The sequence below is a fragment of the Panthera onca genome, chromosome F2 (genome assembly GCF_046562875.1).
Source record: "Panthera onca isolate mPanOnc1 chromosome F2, mPanOnc1 haplotype 2, whole genome shotgun sequence".
In the NCBI taxonomy this organism is placed as follows: Eukaryota; Metazoa; Chordata; class Mammalia; order Carnivora; family Felidae; genus Panthera; species Panthera onca.
The window spans coordinates 23,039,442-23,061,594 of NC_138356.1; the positions used below are offsets into that span (position 1 = coordinate 23,039,442).

The 22,153-nt window shown below is 39.0% G+C and overlaps 1 long non-coding RNA gene across 3 annotated transcripts in view; it reads right to left on the reverse strand.

Annotated features, from left to right (window-relative positions):
- Window positions 1-1,074: 1,074 nt before the first annotated feature.
- LOC132664182 (uncharacterized) overlaps window positions 1,075-22,153 on the reverse strand; it is a 53,886-nt gene continuing 32,807 nt past the window's right edge. For 2 of the 3 annotated variants that reach the window (XR_013553536.2, XR_013553534.2), the window contains exon 3: window positions 4,024-5,524. This is a non-coding gene — a long non-coding RNA (uncharacterized LOC132664182). Of the gene's footprint in view, window positions 1,157-4,023; window positions 5,525-22,153 lie in introns of those variants that run through there. The other variant, XR_013553535.1, reaches the window with a different exon arrangement.

A 22,153-nucleotide genomic window follows, 5' to 3' on the forward strand; every position in this document is an offset into this window, starting at 1 on the left:
AAGTCCTATTTACCATTACCATTAATGCATAATCTCTTCATTATTAAGTCTCAAAAGGTTTTAATCTATAAATACACATATAAAGGGAAGTGGGGGAGATTCTCTTAGTAATAAGACAGCCCAAGGTCAGCAAAGGATACAAGTACCAAAAAAAGGAAGAAAGGTAAAGAAGTGTGTGAGTACATTAAAGAGGTTTTTTAAGCATAGAAATTTATATTAGGTACATGTATGTACTTTCATAAAATTTAGACTTACTACTGACATGAAATTCACAATTGAGACCATAATTCCAATTTTAATCTGTGTCCTGAAGAATTTGTTTCTTATGATTTAACAGATACTTCCAGATTGCTGTGATAAAATATTTAATTCAACTAACATTTATGCTCTACCATGTGCCAGAAATTAATTTATGCACAGTTTATCCCTCAATTTTACAGTCTACTAGAGATTTCTATTTAAAAAGATTATATTCCCAAGCGAAATCCAATTCCACAGGGAGGGCTGGAAATAGTATGTTTCAGTTTATAGTCTGAAAATTCCTATAATCTATTTTTATGTTCCCTCAGAATCAAATGATTTCATTCCCCAATCTAGAATCTGAATGACCACCACATACACTTTCTAAACATACATGCTTAAAATTAGAGCTAGCTATCTGAAATCTAGTGACGGTGTATTTCAATGTAGATATTGCCTTCTTCCACCAAAGGAAACACTATTCTAGCAAAAATGATGTTGAAAATCATTTTTATACTCACATAACTGTTTCATTTGACTTTTTAAAAATCTTAGCCTATATGCTGTGCCAGAAGCCATCACAACCTGCTGATCTGATGAAAACGTAATGCCGATCTGAGCAAGTAGTTTATCTCCCATCCACTATGGGCAGTGCTGGCAAACGATATGCCTAAATCGTTCTTCTTTTAGTTATTTTTGTTTCATCTTAACCTAAAAATATTTTTAGGTGGCATACCAACCAATAAAAATCTACTTTCAAAATTGAGATTCAGGGAAACAGACAGAATAGTGAAAAGAGTCCAGAGGCAAACACACAAATTCAGAAAAGAGGTCATGGGCTGCCCTCTGCTTTTTATTCTTCATGTTGAGCACCTCCTAGTGGCCAATCTGAGAGAAAGTGGAATTCTCTATTTGCCTAGAAAAGAAATGGTAATGAGAATTTGAAAGAAAATTTTCTATCATTTTACAACTTCCATTACATATGCATATAGCCAAAATCAAAACTACATCCTAGACATTTTTGGAGACCTGTTTTTCAGTGGTCATTTCTCAGTTTTTCTTATTCCAAAATATCTGATAAAACTGTTGCTACTTTCTGCAAAGCGCTTTCAGAATATTTCTACCTGCCGCCTTCAAATCAAAATAGAATCACAAGTTTCGCTCAATATTTAGCAGAGCCCCAGTGTGGACTCTGGCTGCACAGTAAATGCTACTTTGAACTTTCCACTATGAGTGGGAAGCTAGAGAGAATGTGAAAGAGTGATTGTTTTGTTTTTTTTTTTTTTTTCTTTAAGAATCATGAACCTGTGAAGACAAAGCCACTGGGTTGATTAACTCCAAAGCCCACAGTCTCCATTTTCCACTGTCTGAAGATTACGAATAGAACCCAAACTGCCCCTGAATTTACCCTGGTGAAAAAAATAGATGGTTTCTAAACTCCCAAGAGACATCTGTGGGTGCTGGCCAGAAATTCTGTTACAGCCAGATTTCTGCCATCTTTAAACCAAACAGAGGCTTCTAACATTCTTATTTATAGCATATGGGTTAGGCTGATTTTAACCTGCAAATACATCATAATGTTAAATTGAAGTCAGGAGGATTTTTAGAAAGAAAACACATATATAGCAAGTAATACGTACTGGGGCTCATTAGGTTAAGCGTCCGACTTATTGATTTTGGCTCTGGTCATGATCTCAGGGTAGTGCGATCGAGCTGACAGCACGGAGCCTGCTTGGGATTCTCTCTCTCTCTCTCTCTCTCTCTCTCTCTCTCTCTCTGTCCCTCCACCCCCAATTAAAAAAAAGACTTGGCAGAATTTTCCTATTTAGTTCAAGACCAAAGAAAGGAAAAAAAAGAAAACCTGTAATTTACAACACATTCAGGTTTGTCGTACAATAGCCACATTTCAAATTTATGCAGTTTTAAAGAGGTATTATATTAAACCATTAAAAATTCAACAGTGAGTGTAGAGAAAAGGTTTATAAGCAAACATAAGGTACCATTAGCACACTGAAGCATTTTTAATAATCTTTCATTTGACTGTGTAATGACTATATCTTGCTCTTAGCACCTTGTTTTCAATCCGAAAACTTTTCTGTTTTATATGGTTGCTTGAGTGTTTGCTTGCTTGCTTTGTTTTGTTTGAAGAAGTGAGGGTAAGTGGAAAAACGTGTTCAAATGGGAAGTTACTGGACAACTTATTAACATCACCTACTGTGCCCGGGGTTACAATGGAAACCATTTATAGAAGGGACTTGACCTCACTCCCTTCTACTTTCTTCTCAAGTTTCACGATCCTGTTTTGGAAACAGATTCTTTTGATCAAACTCAGATCCTGCTCATCCAGGTTTTCAATTTCTCTCTTGTCTGTAGTGCCCACCAGTAATCCTTCCCTAGGGTCTGCCTGATTATGGTACTTCAGGTATCAAGTCAAGGGCAGGACCAATTGAGCCATTAGCAATAGCAACTTGAAGCCCATAGCAAAGAGTAACAGGAAGCTGTCCAGTGGTCAGAGAAGCCTAAGGACAACGGAAGTGTCGACACAGGGTGATGATACGGTTTGACCGACAAAGCAATGACACTATATATTTCTCTCCCTATTAACGAAAGAATCATTTTTAAAGCCTCTAGTAAGTTCTTGAACTTCAAAGGTAAATAACTAGGTTGATGAGAAAAGTGATGTCTAACCCACTGATTTGTTACCAGGTATCATCCTAAATGCACATTCCACTAAATTTCTGTATGCAACCAATTAATGGGTCTGTTTTTAGGGCAGTATCCAAAAAGGAAAATACCAATATAACCCTGTTTTTTTTTCAATGGTAACAAACATTTCAATCAGAAAAAACAGATATTATTCCGGTAGTTTTTATATGCTTCTTGGCCAAAATTGTAATAGTAATTTATAGAACTTCAGCAAAAGATATTAGGGGTAAAGAAAAGGCCATCTTGAAATAATGTACTTTGCTGTACTTCCAATTAGAAATAATTCAGATTTGGATTAAGATTTCTTTTTAAGTTCTTTGTATAAAAGTATCTTTAGGTGGTCATTTGAAATTAATATTTCCCATTTTACTATGAGTTTCTTAAAAAAGGCTACTATAAATTAAACTAGATAGTATATAGTTAACCACCTACCACAAACCTGACAGGAGGTATTTGTTTTCTTTTTTGAAACTATTCCAAAAGAAATCATTCAACTTGCATTTGTGTGCTAATTATTTAGTCTTCTAAAATTTTTCTGTGGCTTTCTAAACAGTCAAAATCTTAAATGTGTGTGAGTATAAATATAGATTTTCACTCAAAATTTGTGTGAGTATAAATGTAGATTTCCACTCCCTGTTACCTTAAAATAGAAAATATTTTATTTGCTAAATTACATACATATGTATCCTACTTGTTTATATATATATATATATATATATGTGTGTGTGTGTACATATATGTACATACACACACACACACACATATATATATATATATATATATATATGTATCTCCACCTCGTGTGGCTTTAAAAAGAAATTGACATTATTTGGACAAATAACATGCTATGAAAGCTTAGGTAATGCATTCTTTTTTTTACTTAACAGCTTTACATTTTTAATGTTTAATAGAAAAATGTCAATTTCTCCTAAAGAAAAATCAGCTTCCTACAATTATAAGACTTTAGCTTTATCTATCTGAAGATTCTTTTACTCTCCTTATTACCAAAAAATTAAACACACTTAGTCATGTAAATATTCAACATACTCTTGCATCTTTATGCTTTAAATATTTGTAAACATATATATATATATATATATATATATATATATATAGTAATTCATAACCAAATTTGGTTCTAGATTTACCATAATTGACTATTTGCCAGAATAAACTATAAAATGAGAATAAAAGCTTTCAGTGTTAAAAAGAATTCTTTATTAAAAAATTTTGTTTTCATATTCTAAAGGATAGATTATCATTAGGTTTTACCAGAGACTTTTTGTTTTGCCTTTTTGTTAATGTTAAAATTTTACTGATGAAGAAAGGTAACAGAGGAGGAGGTTCATTTTCTATTTCATTTTATTTAAAATGCCATGTCACAAAAAATTTACGTAGAACCCAGATTTCCTACAAGGAGCTTCAGAGCTGAGTCATGACCAGGGACTATATATGATGCAGCCCGCTGCAAAGTCTTTACACTAAGTGCAACGACTCCAGGCAAATTAGAGGGAATCGGAGGGTGCAGCTATCTCCAAAATTAGAGACAGACTGACTTGGGGAAGACCTTCCACTGAATCTGCAAAGGAATTTCCAAGATACACTAAAATCTCACCTTCAGATATCCAGTATCCATCACTGGTAAACTGAAAATCGTATTTTTATTTTAATGGGGGTTTTGTTTTGCCTAGTAATTTTATGAGAGCTTTAGTATAATATATTCCTTAGTTTGGGGTTTCAACCAACTTCTGATGCTTAGAAAAATAATTCGTGTTCTAAAGCAGAATTGCACGACAGCTTAGGTCTTACTATTTAGTTATAGCCTAACGAATACTGTGTTCCTACCTGTTCTCGCAAAAACTAAAGATCCTAGCTTATTTAAATAGTATTCAGGTAAAGCACTATGCCATCCGACCAGCTCACTAAATGTATTTATTACCTGTCTCTACATAGCTTATGTAAAAGCTCGATGTTGACCGTCCATGTCTGCCGCATTTAAAAGCTGCCAGAGTGATTGTCTCATCTAATTATGTCAACACACTGTGTTACAGTGTCCTGTACATAGGCCACAGAACAAAAGTGACTATAAACTGCTTACTCAACACCTAGCCCAAAAAAGGGCTGAGGCAGTACAGTAATGCCTTTAGTTAAAATGGCCCACTGAATCATTTCCATCTGTGCATTTTTTACCATAAATACTGAAGTAGTATTTTTTAACTGTCTTTTCAGGCTTGTAAAACAAATCTCTATATCACATCTACATAGTCTAAATATGTCGAATAATTCAGTTTAAAAAGTGTTGCCTACTAACTAAAGAAAAATAGCTACCAATTTTCCTATTTAGTTGCTTAAATCATTTTCCATTGCCATCGTAGAACTGCCTTAAATGGTTTCTTTCACCACTATTATGTGCAAAACAAAAGGAGGATATTGTAGGGCATTCTTACCTGTCTTAACATTAGCTGTTTTCACTAGTCCAAGGGTAGACATTCCTCAGGAGTGACCCATGTAGTGCTGTCCAGTAGTCAAGAGGATAACGTCATTTTCACTTCGGTCTCCAAAAACTAAAGTTGGAAATCTACAAAATTAACACATATAGACTTTCAAAGGCCACATCTTGGGAGGTGGGAGTGAAGAGGAAGGAAGAAGAAGAGAAGGGAGAGGGAGAAGAGAGAAAAAAAGAAAAGCTAATAGAAAAACGCAAACCTGCAGCTGAGTTAAATGGGGGGAAACTAAAGTTCACAGTGTATATTTTTTGAAAAGTTGATTCACTTTTGGGAAGGCTGTATGTATTTGTACATGTGTGCACGTGAATATGAGTGTGTTTAGGATCAGGAGGGAGAGCCTGCATCATCCATTGCTTTTTTGGTTAAATAGAGTCATATATTAGTAAAAAAACAACTATGTCTAACTCCCAAATTCATTCATTCAATGTTTAATGTTAGAATTATAATCTCATTGTTAAACTCAGGACAACTCTGTGAAGATTTACAAAGTAAGTGTATGAAACCTTATGGCAAAACTACAAAGCTATCAGTAATTAATGCACATAAAAAGCCTTGCTGGGAAAAATCATGGGTGATTTCCCTACAAAACAGGTTGACATGCAACCTATTCTTTTTTGTTTCTCAAGTTGTAGAGATTTTAATAGTTTCTATTAAGGTCTTAACATCTCCCAAATTAAAAAGACTGAAAATTATTTTTAAAGCCTAAGGAATATAGAGTAACAGACATTACAAGTTAAATGAATAGTTCCTACAATTGCTGTGTACATTAAGTAATACAATTTCATATTTCCATGTTATTACACATGGTATTAGATTTATAGGTACAGTCGCATGAAGCATCATTCACTTTTATCAACTTCAATGTTTTAGAGGGTTTTCATACTACTCTATGAATGCTCTGAATGCTGCAGAGAAAAAGAAGCACAATCAGTATTTTACGTTCTAAGATTTCTCAGTTGGGTTATCCTGTCCTGCCCACACACATAATAGCATTAGCATTTCATCTTATACTATGTTGAAATACTTTTAATACAAACTCTCGGTAAAAGCTAAAGCTTACGCGTAAGTGGTAAGTCTCGTCTAGTGTCATTCACTGCATCAACATGCTTTATTTCATCATATTTGCACACAAGGTGTTTTGATTTCAGTTTTGTGAAGAGATACGATTTAGCATACGCGTGTTTGTTCAGCTGTCCATCCTGCACCATTAATACAATGCCTTTCTCTCCCATTTAATGGTGTTTGTATCAATGTCCCCATATCTGCTGCATTTTAACTCCATAAAAAGAAAATGTGATTTTGTATTAGTAGTTTTGCTGATCAATTCAGTATTTCTGCACCAATCAGCATACTTATATGCATGTAGTAGTCTATACAATTGTTCAACATCAAAATACTTGTTTACTTTGTGTCAAAATGTCTATAAAATTGCTGGCATTGTTCTCCATTTCAGTCTGGTAGAATAAGCAAGATAGAAAATAAATGTGTAAATGAATCATCTGTGTCATTTCACTTCTCTGCATGAAGTCACTTCACATTGAGCATGACGCACACACCCGCCACCCAACAATCCATGGTTTCTTGACACCTCATTACTGACTGTTGAGGCAGGTAGCTTTTGGATAGAACCGCTCAGCCTGGGGGAAAAAAAAAAGTTGGATCCCTTACTCTCCTTTTCAAATGAACCCTCTCAGATAGCCTACAGATGTATGTCACTTGGTTTATATTTTTTAAAAATTCAGTGCAAAGCGTCTTGCTGAAACCCGGCTAAGCTCATCAAAGATTTTGGAGGCAGTCTCCCAACTGCCATTCCTGAAACCAATTCAGGACAGCCCTTGTTGGGTAAATCAAGTCTTAACTCCTGCCCCCAAGGTCAGCTGCATCCGTACGCGACCTGTGCATTTGCTCAGGGTACAGACACATTGAACGGCCCACACTTAATGCCCTGCTTTTGCCATCTTGATATTCTTAGTAACTTTTGAGCCAGGGACCCTGTATTTTCATATTGTATTAGGCCCCACAAGTTAGATACCCAGCCCTGCCTGACCAGTGAAGCAAACTACCGATTGAGTCAGGCTCTCCAAAGCAAAAGGTTAGCGGATAGTGAGAAGAGAGGCTTATTTATTTAACAAACTCTTATATTGCACTTACCATGCAACAAGACCTATACATATATTTGCTTATTTAATCCTGACAATAACGTCCACCATTTGACAGAGGAGGAAACTGAGGCACAGAGAAGTTAAGTAGCTTGCCCAAGGTCACAGCTAGTAAACCCAAAAGTTTGAGTCAGGCATCTGGCTAGTTTGGACACCTGACTGTCTAGGCCAGTGCTGGTTCCTTGCTTTGCTATGCTGCCTTCCCATCAAAGAAAATTTCCTTACTTTGTTAGAGCACTAGGGATGTGTCTTAAAGACCTTTGTTGAATAGTCTAAAAGCTTCAAGGATGATACCTTCCAAGAAATTCCAACTCTCCACAGCAACATTTTCCTGCTCTTAATGCCAAGGGCACTTGCCTGAGTTAAATTAATGAGATGATTATAAATATTGAGTAAAGTATTGCCAGTATATTTGTGGCCCAACACAGATGTGACTACAGAGTGCCCAGACTCTCGATGCCCAACTCCTGTACTGGTGACAGAGGGGAAAGGAGTGACGAGAAGAATGGGCTGACCTTGGTCTTGATGACGCTTTTCTCCATTCACTCCCTCTGCCTGCCTAGCTCAGGTGCCACCACACACCTTCCTGAAAGCAAGAGGGCCCCATCTGGCTGTCATTTCACTCAAAAGAGGAAGCACACATAAAGGATGCAATCTGTATGGACATAAGAGGTGATGTAGAGAAACTCAGTGCTGGATTCTAAACATGAGACAAGGAGCAATGTGCTCACTGCTCATCAGTCTACAAGAGCCCTTCTGGCTCTGGGCTAATGCTCAAGATCCAAAACCATTGAGGAGGACAGAGGGATCCTCAAAAGTCTGCTGTATTCACACTCTCCAGGCTTAACGGTACCACCCAGGAGCAGCTGGGTCAGTCAAAACGTCCACAGGATTCTCTGGTCATCCCAGAGGGTCAGCAGCCCCTAGGGCAATGGCAATCTAGCCACAAGAGGAAATGTAAATCTTTTCCCACATAAGCTTCTCCATTCTATCCCCCACAGTCCGTTTCCAGAATCCTCCTTTTCAGAAACTTCAAGAGACACAGACTAAGAGAGAAAACAATGGGGAGCTGTCAGGGGAAGAGTCACATTCCCAGAATTCCATCTAATCTAAGACAAATGGAATAAAAGCAGCACTCGGCTCCTCCCCCTGTTGACCGAGGTGAATACAAAATTCTTGCTCCTTTGATACGGTCTCTTCTTTCTGCTCCAGTCTACCCCATTCACCCTCCACCCTCAGCCCCAGAAACACAAATCCTACAATGCATAGATTGGGCCACAAAAAGATGGAGGTGGACGGGGAATAATATCATAGAATCTACGCTAAGAGAACTAAAAAGGATTTCCTCGCTCCCTTTTCACCTTTTCTCATCTCCCACCTCCTCGTGAGTTTAACTGGTTTAACTCAGGCAGCTTTGGAAGAACAGAGAGCATCCTGGATCCCAAACAGTCCTTACCCCAGCCCCATGGTTTGCATTCCTCAACCCTGATGACTCTTCTGGTTGTCTTCTGAGAGTGAAAGATGATAAAGCCCCCTAGCAAGAACTTTAGAGGCCGATTTGCAAACTGGTCAGCAACTCTGATCAGGGCAAAATTTTGCGTGGAAGCCTCTGATTCCATTAGCCGAAACACTGTGACAACTCACAAGGCTGTCAACTTTATCATTCCTTACATGCACACAAAACCAGTGTGATGCCGGGAAGCATCACCACAGAGCATGAAATATCAGAACTCAACACAATGCTCAAGGTTGTAATGAGACACAGAGTCTAATTCTGGACTCTACAACTCACAAATAGCCTGGATGAACTTAAAGCACCTTCAGAGGAGAGTCACAATGACCCCTGTGTCCAAATAAAAGAGAATGGAAAAGATGAAAAAGAGAAGGTTGACCTGAGAAACAGCAATATGTTCAAGGTCAAATTTTTTAAAGTTATAAATCATATTGAAAGACAGGAATAATACTCATTTATAACGTAAATATTTTGTCGAGTGGTTTTCATAATAGTCAACACTTAACTATTCAATTCACATTGTGTCTTTTTATGCTCGGCACTGTGCTAAGTCCTAAAGACCCAAAACTAATAAGTTGGGGTCCCGGCCCGCCAAAAGCCTGCGGTCATCATCATGGGGATGACAAACAGCTGGCACCACTGTCACCGTTCCTTCTATGCCCTCTGCCATCCCCTGTGTCAACCATTAATCATGCATTCCTTCCCCTGAGCCAGGAGGCAGCCTTGGGATACGACACCACCAGGCAGTCAGAGCAGCTAATCCCCAAATCACCTGATGTTCCTTTATCACCAAAGACCCTGAGGATAATCATAATTATTATTATGGCATTAAGAGAACCAGACTCCATTCTAACCATTTTATACCCACCACCTTCTTCAATCTCATTTCTCTGAAATGGTTGGTTCACAAAAATTTTATGTGGTCGTCATTGAAGACTCATTTAAAGAAAATGGGATAAACTCCAGTATGAGGAAATTAGATGTCCTTCAGACAAATTTTCCACAAGTGATGGATGTTTCACATTAGCAATAACGAGAAAGCTGGTGAGTCCTCTTTCCAGGATGTCTTCAGAATTAGGATAGATTCTCACCCAGCTGTAATGAGAAGTGCAAACCTGTCTGAATGAAGAAGGACAAACCAGATGACCTTTCAGTGTTCTTTTCATTTCCGAGATTCTACAATTTGTGGTGCTCCAGAATCAAATTTATTTTTTACTAAAGTCTGTGGTAAATTGTATTCGTTAAATTGTCTCCACATCCACTTAGCACAGATGACAAATTAGCGAAGGGGGGAGGCAAGCAATTTGCAAAAACATATTTTTAAACCTCTATTAATCACATATCTACATCTTATGCTGAAGCACACATCCTGTTTAAAGAATTACTCTCAAAAATATCTCAAAGGACACACAAGACATGATGCAAAGGTAAAGTCCTAGGAACCCAAGCAAATGAATCACTATAACTTGTATGAATAAATTAATTTGTGCTAAAATGTCTTCTTTTAGGATGGATGTAATTTCATAAACATTTATTCCTTGTAGAAACAGATTCTGAACTACACTCACAAATAGCCTGGATGAACTTAAAGCACCTTCAGAGGAGAGTCACAATGAACAGAGACTTAAAAAACAGTGACTTAAAAAACAAAAGCAGTAACATTAGATAACATTTTTCTATTTTAAGAATTCAAAGTTTTCACTAACTCTAATACAGGAAAACATAATTTGTTGCATCTGACTTTAGCAAGAAATTGTTTTGTGATGCTTCAGAGTAGAAGTCATTTCCCAAAGAAGTTAGAGCTTTAAATAAGAAAATCCCATTCCATTTCTCCCCTTTAAATAAGGCCATCCCAACACTACGTGCTATTACATAGAACCATCTGACTTTATCCATTCTTAAACCCTTGTCTATAGTGTGAAGTCCTATCTATTAGGCTCTTGGTTCCCGACCCCACCCTCCCCGCAGAGTAAAGCTGACATAGATCTTCCCAAATAAATTTAAATTCCAGTTTCCCCTGAATAACTTAGGGAAAGAACAAATCGCATGCCAGCTGAAATGGAGAGAAGAAAAGGGACACAGGAGAAAGGAGAAGCTGGAGGAGCAATTTATAAACTTCAAGATCATTGTCAAGTCAAGAAATACGGCACAAGAAAACATGCGAAGGCTTCTTTCTCTTCATGGAGAGAATTGTTTTTATGTCTTCCTTTTTTAGTTCCACACCGCATTTTGGAAAAATCAGAGGGAAAGAGAGAGTCTAGCGTATCATGAGTCCTGACTACTGCAGCCCTTTAGAGACTTAACTCAGCCCGCAGCCAAATGCCAGCCTCGTCAAATGAATGCTTCCACTTTGAGGGCACAGACCTTTCTGTGGCCTCATGTGTGGTGGTCACATCACAAGGTGCAGTGTCCAAAAGGGCTGCAGGACCCGGAGATTCAAGAAGGGCACATACCTCACATGAGGAGCTGAGCCACTGTTGAAGACAGAATCATTCGTCACTACTCAACTCTGGACATCTAACCATGATGTTCTTTCTCTATCACATCTCCCTGATCTACCTTCTTCATACCTTGTCTTACTCTGAAATGTTCTCATCCATTTATTTATTTGTTATTTATTATTCCCACTCCCACCACCCCTCCCCAACGAGGGTGAACATTTCCTGTAGGCAGAGGCGAGTGTACCTGCTCGTCTTGATAGTGTACCTGGAAAGTGCTCCGGAAATATATATCGAATGAAACAGCGACTTTATCCAAAGAGAAAAATGAGCGCGGAAAGAAAAGATGATAACCCAGAAAGATGAGAGCAGGAATAGACACAAGGAAGTCACAGTAATTGGCTCAGAAACAAACAGTATTAATGTGGATGGGAGCCAGGACATCCTTTTTTTAGGAGGTACCTGAAAAGGCTGATGTCTTCAATGAGCCCTGCCAAACTGGGCTCCTTGTATTATCATCGATTAAAAAAAAAAAAAAAAAAAAAAAGGGAAAAGTAGAATAAATACTAAGACAAAATGCAAGCAGAGCACAGTGGTGCTACAGGGGATATAGAAATTAGATGTGGAGATCTCAGAGGGCTTCTTTAGCAAGATACGTGCTAAAGAGTTTTTGAGAAGCCAAGAAAGGAAAAGAAAGTGCCCAGTTTGATGGACACCATGAATAAGGAGATGGAAGTACCCAGTCTGTTCCAGATACAACAAAAACCTCCCAGAGTGGACTGGGGCTATAGGTATAGGACCTTGAAAGTCATGCTAAGGAATGTCACCTTTACTTAACAGGGAGTGAAGATTCCTTCAAGAGGAGAAAAACATGATCTGTTGTGAAGCAAATAAGGCATTCAAGCAAAGGGCAGGTGGGGGGCGGTGGACCTGAGAGGGGAAAGCTGTTATAAGCAGTTGTTATTAGGTAAAGAATATGCTACTGTTCTTTTGTGCCTAATCTTACATAATTATTGTAATAAGCATATAAGTAGGAAAAGTGCTACTGCTACCCCCACTTTAGAGAATGGAAACTGAGGTTTAGAAACTGAATTTTGGCAGCAGGAGTATTCTTTTAGTGATTGCGATAAGAGGGGGATGGGCAAAATGGGTGAAGGGGAGCAGGAAGTACAAGCTCACGGTTATGGAATGAGTAAGTCACGGGGATAAGAGGCGCAGCATAGGGACTACAGTCAATGGCACTGGAATAACGCTGTATGGGGACAGATGGTAGCTGCACTGAGCTCAACATATACAGAAACTGAATCACTATGCTGTACGCCTGAAAGTAATGCAACATTTTGTGCCAAGTATAGCTCAATAAAAATAAACGACTAGAGGCGCCTGGGTAGCTCAGTTGGTGAAGTGTCCAATTCTTGATCTCGGCACAGGTCGTGATCTCATGGTTCATGAAATCTAGCCCCAAGTCGGGCTCTGCACTGACAGCAGGGAGCCTGCTTGGGATTCTGTCTCTCCCTCTCTCTCTGTTCCTCCCCTGCGCGTGCACACACATGTCTGCGCACTCATTCTCTTCCTCTCAAAATAAATAAACTGTTAAAAAATGAGTAAATGCATGAATGAATTAACTAATTAAAATAAAATATATTATAGCCTCCCCAAAAAACAAATTAGATGAGAAATGAGAGTCTGAACTAGGACCCAACAAGATCCAAAAGGAACAAAAAGAACGAATGGTATTTTAGAGAATTGCATTTTATATGCATTGTCCACTATTGTTTGTATTTGGAGGTTTTGTCTTAAAACAAAAAAAGAGAAAAGCTCACAATAGCTTCAGTGATAAAAGGAACCTGTTGGCTCAGAAAGTGAAGACTCCAGTGCTAGTAATAACTTCAATTGTGACCTATTCAGCGTCTCAAGCTGTGAGACCAAGCATCCAGATGTTCCCTTTGTCTACCATTGCTGGAGTCAACTTCAGCCACAGTCACTTCACAGGACTCTGGAAGTTACTAGTTGATCCCAGTCAGCTTTAAGAATTTTCTTGGAAACCTGCATCTCGGGGCGCCCGGGTGGCTCAGGCAGCTGAACGTCCAACTCTTGATTTCACCTCAGGTCATGATCTCACAGTTCATGAGTTCAAACCCCACATCGGGCTCTGTGCTGACAAAGCCTGCTTGGAATTCTTTCTCCCCTCTCCCTCCTCTCTCTCTCTGTCCCTCCTACTCTCTTTCTCTCTGTGTCTCTCAAACTAAATAAACTTGTTTAAAAAGTTAAAAAAAAAAAAAAAGTAAATCTGCATCTCTACCTAATTTCAGATACTTTGGTCATATCAGGCTTTCATAAAACCATGCTTTTAGTCTCCTTGTTAAGGCCATTTTGTCCTGATGAAAGGACCTTTCAGAAGTCTTAACAAAAGCTATGATGGCTATATCTCTGATTTGGTTATGGCCCTGTGGTGAAGCTTTGTAAGACTTTCTTTTTATTTTTTTTTAATGTTTTATTTATTTTTGAGAGAGAGACAGAGTGTGAGCAGGGGAGGTATGTACAACTAATACAATCATATGGCTTTTTCGATTTGTCTTTATCATAAAAATATAGTCAAGATATGCATTAAAGGAAACGGGAAAAATTCAATAGCTACTTGATAACTAAAAAAAATATATAGCTACCTGATCATTAATAAGAGAGCGTCAGGGATGGCATTTCATTCACTGGCCTCACTGGCCTTCATATTTCTACTTACTTACCAGAACTTGTAAGTGCAACATTATTATTATTATTATTATTATTATTATTATTATTATTTTAATGTTTATTACTTTTTGAGAGAGAAAGAGAGACAGAGCACAAGCAGGGGAGGGAAAGAGAGAGAGAGGCAGACACAGAATCTAAAGCAGGCTCCAGGCTCTGAGCTGTCAGCACAGAGCCCAAAGCAGGGCTCAAACTCACAAACCACCAAATTATGACCTAAGCAGAAGTCAGACACTTAACTAACTGAGCCACCCAGGTGCCCCTATTCTAACTCAAAGGATTGAGGTGCCCCTTTCTAACTCAAAGGATTTCTAAACTTTATCTATTACTGCTTGGAGATTTTTTTTTTTTAAATTCCATTTCTCAAGCTTACATATTTCAGAATTTCTGGTTCCTCTACAGTCCCTCTCAATACTGCTTGCAAACTAGCCGGTTCATTTCTGAGCTCATCCATTTTTTGTAGCACCTTATCAAATGTAACTGTTACAACCAGTTCTTGGCCTCAACATTCCACCTTGAAACCTTGTGATGAGGGAGTGTGGGGTAAGCTAAGGGCAAAATACAAGCTAACAACACCTGCCCCTCCTGCCCAGGGGAATATGTGTGATATTCCTCAGACACTCCTGGCTACCCATGAACAGAGGAAAGGGGTTTACATGCTTGCCATGGTAATGTGGGAAACTAAGGCAAATGAAAACTTAAATTCCCTTATTGCCTACAGCCCATACATAAGCCCTTGAAACCAGAGGAGTGACCTCCCTCTAAGAGCTCAGCTGCCTCAATAATGACACTTTGCTAGGGGCAAAAGGGAATCTTAGCCTGACATTATCCCAACCTCCAGTATGCTGTAAGTCTACTTCCTTTATTCCAACTGCCCCAAGATATATTCTGGCAATCATACTCCAAGCTTATAAGCCCCCCAATATACATCTAAAGGATCTCATGACTGAGGTTTTATTAAATGGTAGTAAATGGTGTTTCCCTAGCAACACCTAGCCCCTCAAGGTCCTGAAAATCTTGCTTCCAAAATACCTTAGAGACTTACTCTATCCCTGACCCCCTGCCAACCTGAGGGTATATAATGAGTTACCCGTCATTACCCAATGCAGCTCTTCCTGCCCATGGGTCCTGTCCCCAAGCTTTAATACAATTACCTTTTTGCACCAAAGACATCTTCAAGAATTATTTCTTGGTCATTGGCTCTGGACACCCCCCACCATCACCCCAAAATTTCATCACTTGTCCAATGCCATGAGTTCACTGGGTACCTTTTCCTTCCATTTTAAGATAGGCAACACTACAGACAAGGACAGCTATCATGTTTTCACTCATATGTGGATCTTGAGAAACTTAACAGAAGACAATGGGGGAAGAGAAGGGGAAAAAAATAGTTACAAACAGAGAGGGAGGGAGGCAAACCACAAGAGACTCTTAAATACAAAGAACAACCAGGGTGGATGGAGGGGGAGGGGGAGAGAGGAAAGTGGGTAATGGGCGCTGAGGAGGGCCCTTGTTGGGATGAGCACTGGGTGTTGTATGGAAGCCAATTTGACAATAAATTATATTTTTTAAAAAGATAGGCAACACTTTTATCCAATGTTTCTCCACTACATCACATGAGTTACCACTTTTTTAATACCCTATAATATTTCTTTCCTGTTCACTGCCTGGCCCAAAGCCAATGCCACATGCACTGAAGGCAGCACCCTATGACTGATACCAACAACTTTACCACTCTGCGTTCAGTTAAGAAAATTGAGTTGCTATAAAGTATTATAGAAATCAAGCAAATTAATATACAAATTCATAGAATTTTATATAGGACACACAGAGTGTGGGAAGAGCTGGGGAAACAAAGGGCAGGAAGGCTACAACCTGACTCCAAAGCAAATGGCTCACAAATCTCACCAGCAAACTATCACAACTCCCGAGTTTCTCTGAGGAAGCTTCCACCAACTCTCTGAGTCTGCAGCAGTGAAATGTGTACTCCTTGAGAGGTATGAAAAGCTGCAGCACCCGTCATCAAAGGCCTCCCAAGAGTGATGGCCTCTCCTCACCACTACCTTCCAAATCTCACACAAATTCCTCTCGATGGCAAATTCAAACTCGGAATCATTCAGGAAAGAAGATTCTGGGAAGTGTACTTCTTGGCAGAGGAGACCATAGAAGAGGGGTGTGGTGATGGTGTAGGGGGAGAAAAGTTATCTCTGGTGAGAGCTCTCTTTCTGAGCCAGCCTCCTCTCTAAATCTTTTCAGGTAGTTAAGGGAGAGGTAAAGTTTAGTTTTGTTTTGTTTTGTTTTTCTTGAATCTGCTACGTCTTGATTGCCCTTAACTCAAAATGATTCACATGCCAAAGTGGCATATTTTGGGGTCAGGCGTCCTGCTCCCCTTCCATACAAAGTTGAGAACAGCCAGTCCAGCACAGAGAATGAACCCCAGTCTAGAGCCACACTCCATGCCTTTCATGAGTGGCTGGAGCTGCTGCTTTCTCCCCCAGTCTCCAGAGAACAGGAACCTTGGAAGGGGATGCCTACCTATGAGGGACCCTGAGATTTTGGTTTCATGAACTTTTTGGTAAAAACAGCCACTGGGATTCATAGTCCTCACCATCAAGGAGCTCATAAGCCATACTTTTTTTGTATAGTTTAAATGTATCAAATGCCACTCAAACACACACATGCACAAACACATGTTTAAAAACATGAATGAAAGCCAAAACCTAATTATTGAAAATGTTATAAAACGATACATTTGGAGAGCTACAAGAAAACTTAGAGGTCACCGAGCACCTTTCCCCTTAGGTATGAATTGAAAATAGAAAAAAATCTTGAAAAGAAATACATACAACAGTACCATAAGCAAAGATGGATGAGGTCATGTACAAAACAAGGTTTTGAGGTTCTAGGAATAAACAGTAGGTGTGATTTGACCAGGATTATTTTAACAGACACTGGGAGGAGGGAACAGGGAGTATGTTCTATGATGTGATGTCAAAATGGAACTTAGTTATTGTTTTCACTTTTTCCCCCGTGAAAAATTATTCCACCCACTAGATTAAATGGAGGGTAAGCAGACATTCCTTAGTTTTTAAATTCTCTAGATGTCAAAACAGAAGAGCAAGATTTAAGTGATTTAGAGATAATAATCTGGTTAGTTATAAAAGAGCACGAAGGCAACAGAATTTGCCACCCTAAGATATGCCTCTTTGACATAAACGATTATTTCAGGCTGATTATTTTTTTTTTATTGAAAATTTTTTTAATGTTTATTTGATTTTTGAGACCGAGACAGAGCATGAGTGGGGAGGGGCAGAGAGACTGGGAGACACAGAATCCGAAGTAGGCTCCAGGCTCTGAGCTGTCAGCACAAAGCCCAATGCAGGGCTGGAAATAGTCAACCGCGAGATCATGACCTGGGCCGAAGTGGGAGGCTCAACCAACTGAGCCACCCAGGAGCCCCTAGGCTGATTATTTTTAAATCAACAGCAGACATAAGAAAACCCTTTTGTAAGAGACACTTACATTTATAAGGGAAATCTCCATCTGTAAGGGTGTCTCCCTCTCTCTCTATAGGAAGTTGGGGATGAGTAAATCTCTAGAAATTCTTATTAACGGAGAAAGCAGAGACTTAAATCTGCATAATAACCATACCCTCCTTTACTGTGCTTTGCCTGAGAACTTTCCATCATGGGCTGCCCACCCTACCCCCAACATCTTTTTTCTTCAGCTGGAGATGGTATTTAAGGTGATGGTTTAGGCCATTTGGGGGGAATTACTCAGTTTTCCTGGGTATCCTCCATGATATGGAGATACAAGAAGTACACATATTATTAAACTTTTGTTTGGTTTTCTTCCTGTTTGATCTTTTTATTATGGAGGGGTTTCAGCTAAAAACCTAGAAGAGTGGAGGGAAAAGTATTTTTCTACTCCTACAAGGGAAATAAACGTATGCATGACAACAGACATGAATCTCACAGTGGATTAATGCCCCAGGTTAAATAACTATAGCCATGGCGATTAGTATGCTAAAAATTCAACTAATTAGAATTCTCAAATGAATGGAGCATTTCTGCCAACACTTTGAGGAAAAAGAATCAAATCAGAATGTATTAAACTCAGAAACAAGCATCTTTCACTTCTGTTTATCAAATGTTTGTCAACCTCTCTTCTAGGTTTAGGATCCATTCAGCCCTATTTTTCTCTTATCTAAACCAGAATTTCTCAACCATTGACATTTTGGATGAGTTATTCTTTGTTCTGGGGGGAGCGTCCTGTGATTATTAGAACATTTAGTAGCATCCCTGGCCTTAACCACCAGATGCCAGTAGCACTCCCCAGTGGTAACAATAAAAAGTGTTCCCAAATGGTTGGGAAGTAGTTATTTGGCTAATGACCAATAAGAACTGAGATTCAGAATGATGAAGCTGAGTTGTTATACCTTGAATCTCTTTTTTTGGTAAAGATTAAATAAAGTTCTTCTTTATGAAGAGATGGAGATCTGGAGGTACAGGTTATTAAATTTCTGTTTGTTTTCCTCTTGTTAATCTGTCTTTTATTACAGCCAAGAACCTAGATGGGCAAAGGGAAAATGATTTTTCCTCCCCTACACTATGTTACTCAAAAAGATTTTGTCTCTGGTTAATTGAGAATTAACTATACCATTATTCTTGGGTGTTTCTAACTATTTTTTTCACTTTACTAAACGATCTTTGCATGTAATATTCCTCTTGCCTGAAATCTTTCCTGGAACCAGGTGGGGTCTAAATAAATCAATAAACTAAATAACTAATAAACACTGGAATCTCATGTGAATAGTCTTGTTGTTTTTTAATATGGTAAAGTTGAGATTCACAAATACAATTTCCTGTGCATATTACATGACCCATTTAAGTGAAAGAATTAAATAGATTTCTAGCATCTCTACATTTTTACTTAAATTTCTATGATCAGATTTTGCCACTCACGGTAATTTCCAACAGAGGAACACTTGAGAATGTCCAGCTATGTCTCTTCTCTAAGAGCAGAGAGATGCAGAAGAGAAGCTGGAAGCAGGAAAAGAGTTAGAAAAAGACCTAGGAAGGAGGAAGGAGGGAATGCTGAACTCTGTCAAATGTTGTATAGAGAATGAGGAGTCGTCACTGAACTTGATGATTGATGAAGACCTCTTCATTAATCCTGATCACAAATTCTAGAACTGACAGAAAGAAAAGGTTGATAAAACTGTAGTAGAAAAAGACAGGATTCAGTAGGCAGAGAGAGAAAGCTTGGGACCTGAGGTCCCAGGGTGGGGCAAAACACATATTTTGCAACAATTCTTGGAGGGTCTGACCACAGCAAACCCCCTTGGGTGGAAGGTCCCTCTTAAGAATGTAAAAGACACATTGGGGCACCTGGGTGGCTCAGTCGGCTGAGCATCAGACTTCGGCTCAGGTCGAGATCTCGCAGTTTGTGAGTTCCAGCCCCGCGTTGGGCTCTGTGCTAAGAGCTCAGAGCCTGGAGCCTGCTTCTGATTCTGTGTCTTCCTCTCTCTGCCCCTCCCACGCTCACGCTCTGTCTCTCTTGCTCTCAAGAATAAACATTAAGAAAAGCTTAGAAAAAAAAAAAAGAATGTAAAAGACACCACCTCCTCCCCCTCTGGTTCCCTGTGGGAATTTTAGAATCAAAATACCTAACTAAAAAAAGGAAACCATAAAACTTATGTTACAGCAGGAACAGTATGACCAGTCTGACTCTTCACACAATGGAATTGAGGCAATTAGGAATGGACAACCCAGCACCTAGCGTTGCCAAGCCAATAAGAATAGGACCTGAGAAGGAAGGGGGGGAAAGAGAAGGGGGTGCGGGGGCAGGATCAGAACCTTATAAAACAAGGACCCTTGCCTATAGTCTAGCAGGCATTCACTTTCGAATGCCCCCTCTTTATTAAGAGAGCTTTCCTACTATTCTTATTTTCTGATCTTATACTCCAGTAAACCTTTGCCTGCTGCTCATTTTGTGTCCACCTCTTCATTCCTGGGTATTGTGGTAAAAAATCCTGCAACAAAACTGGCAACATAAACTTTAAAAGATACCATATATAGATTTGAAAGACAAATTAAGAGCTGGGAAAATATCTTTGCAACACATGTAACTATAAAAGGGCTAATTTACTTAATTTACAGAGAGCTCCTCCAAATCAGGAAGAAAAAGAACAACCCAATAGAAAAATGGGCACAGGCCTTGAAGAAACAGTTAACAACAAGAATTCCAAAGGCCTTTTACATGCCTAGAAAGTACTCAACCTCATTCAAACAGAATGCAAATGAAACCACCATTAGATATTATTTTTCGCCAATCAGATAGCAAAGATTTATTTTAAATAACACAAACTATTTGGCCATTGTGTGGGAAAATAGCATTCTCATACACTGTGGGAGTGTTAAACTGCTGTAACTTCTTTGGAGGAAAACCTAACAATATCTGTTAAAAGACGAAAATTTGATTTGCCGTGCCAATTCATCTTTCAGGGATTTATCTTAAAGAAATGTTCCCACACAAGCAAAAAGATGTTTGCCACAGCTTAGTTTAAAAAAGCCACACTGAAAAAAACCTAATTAATGTCCACTGTAGAAGTTCAGGACATACTGCCCCACAGTGTGGGGCTTTGATGTATTGATTTGTTTTGAACTGCAGGCACTTGAAGAAAAGCAAATGCAGGGATAGGCTTTCTCTGACCTCCTCTTTTTTGCCCCAAAGACACATTCTCCATCTGTCATGAATCAGGGAAGATTGATTCCTATGCCAAGAGAGAAGACTAGAAGTGGACACCACACCCAGACAAATTTTGTCACAAACCATCATACCTCTCCTCTATTCTTCTAAGTGCTGTAGGGGCCAAGGGCAGGCTGCCCCAAGATGGGCCACTTGGGCATGAACATTATTTTTAATTAAAAGCAATCAAAACCCAACAGATTCAGGAAAAGCTCTTTACCTCCCTCTCAACTGCCAGCATGTATAGGAAGAAAGCTATTAATGGAAATTCCTCTTTACTTTATCTGTATTACAGGGCAATCTTTGTTGCCCAAATATCTCCTTTCATCTTTCTTTTTTTTAATTTTTTTAATGTTTATTTATTTTTGAAAGAGACAGAGACAGAATGCTAGTGAGTTAGGGGCAGAGAGAGAGGGAGACACAGAATCAGAAGCAGGCTCCAGGCTCTGAGCTGTCAGCACAGAGCCCCATGCGGGGCTCAAACTCATGAGTCATGTGATCATGACCTGAGCCGAAGTCAGACTCTCAACTGACTGAGCCACCCAAGTGCCCCTCTTTTCACCTTTCAATTGTCTTTCTTCCTTTTGTATCCTCAGACTCCTACCCCTCTCCTCAGCTCAAATAAGCATCACATAGCATCACTGTCTTTGTAATTTCTGTATCTTTGTGAATTCCTTGTATGTATGCTATTAAATTTTATTTTCTCTGGTTAAACTGTTTGATGTCAATTTGATTCTTAGTCTAGCTAGAAGAACCTTGAAGGGCAGAGAATATTCTTCCTTCCCAACAGGCTGATTCATCTGTCCTAAAAATCATTTACTCTCCCCCAAGAGGTTTACAGCCCTCCTCCCCTTCTCCTATTAAGATATAAGCTCTCAAATCTCATGGGTTTTTTTTTTAGGATATTCACTCTTTTTTCCTGTGATGCCCCTGTGCATGTACTACTAAAAACACATTTGTATACCTTTTCTCTCATCAATCTGCCTGGTGTCAGCTTATTTCATAAACTCGGCTATTTTTGAACCAAAGAGGGTAGAGAACGTAAAAAAGGAACAGGCCCAAAATGGAGTCACTTGGTCCCACAACAGGGAG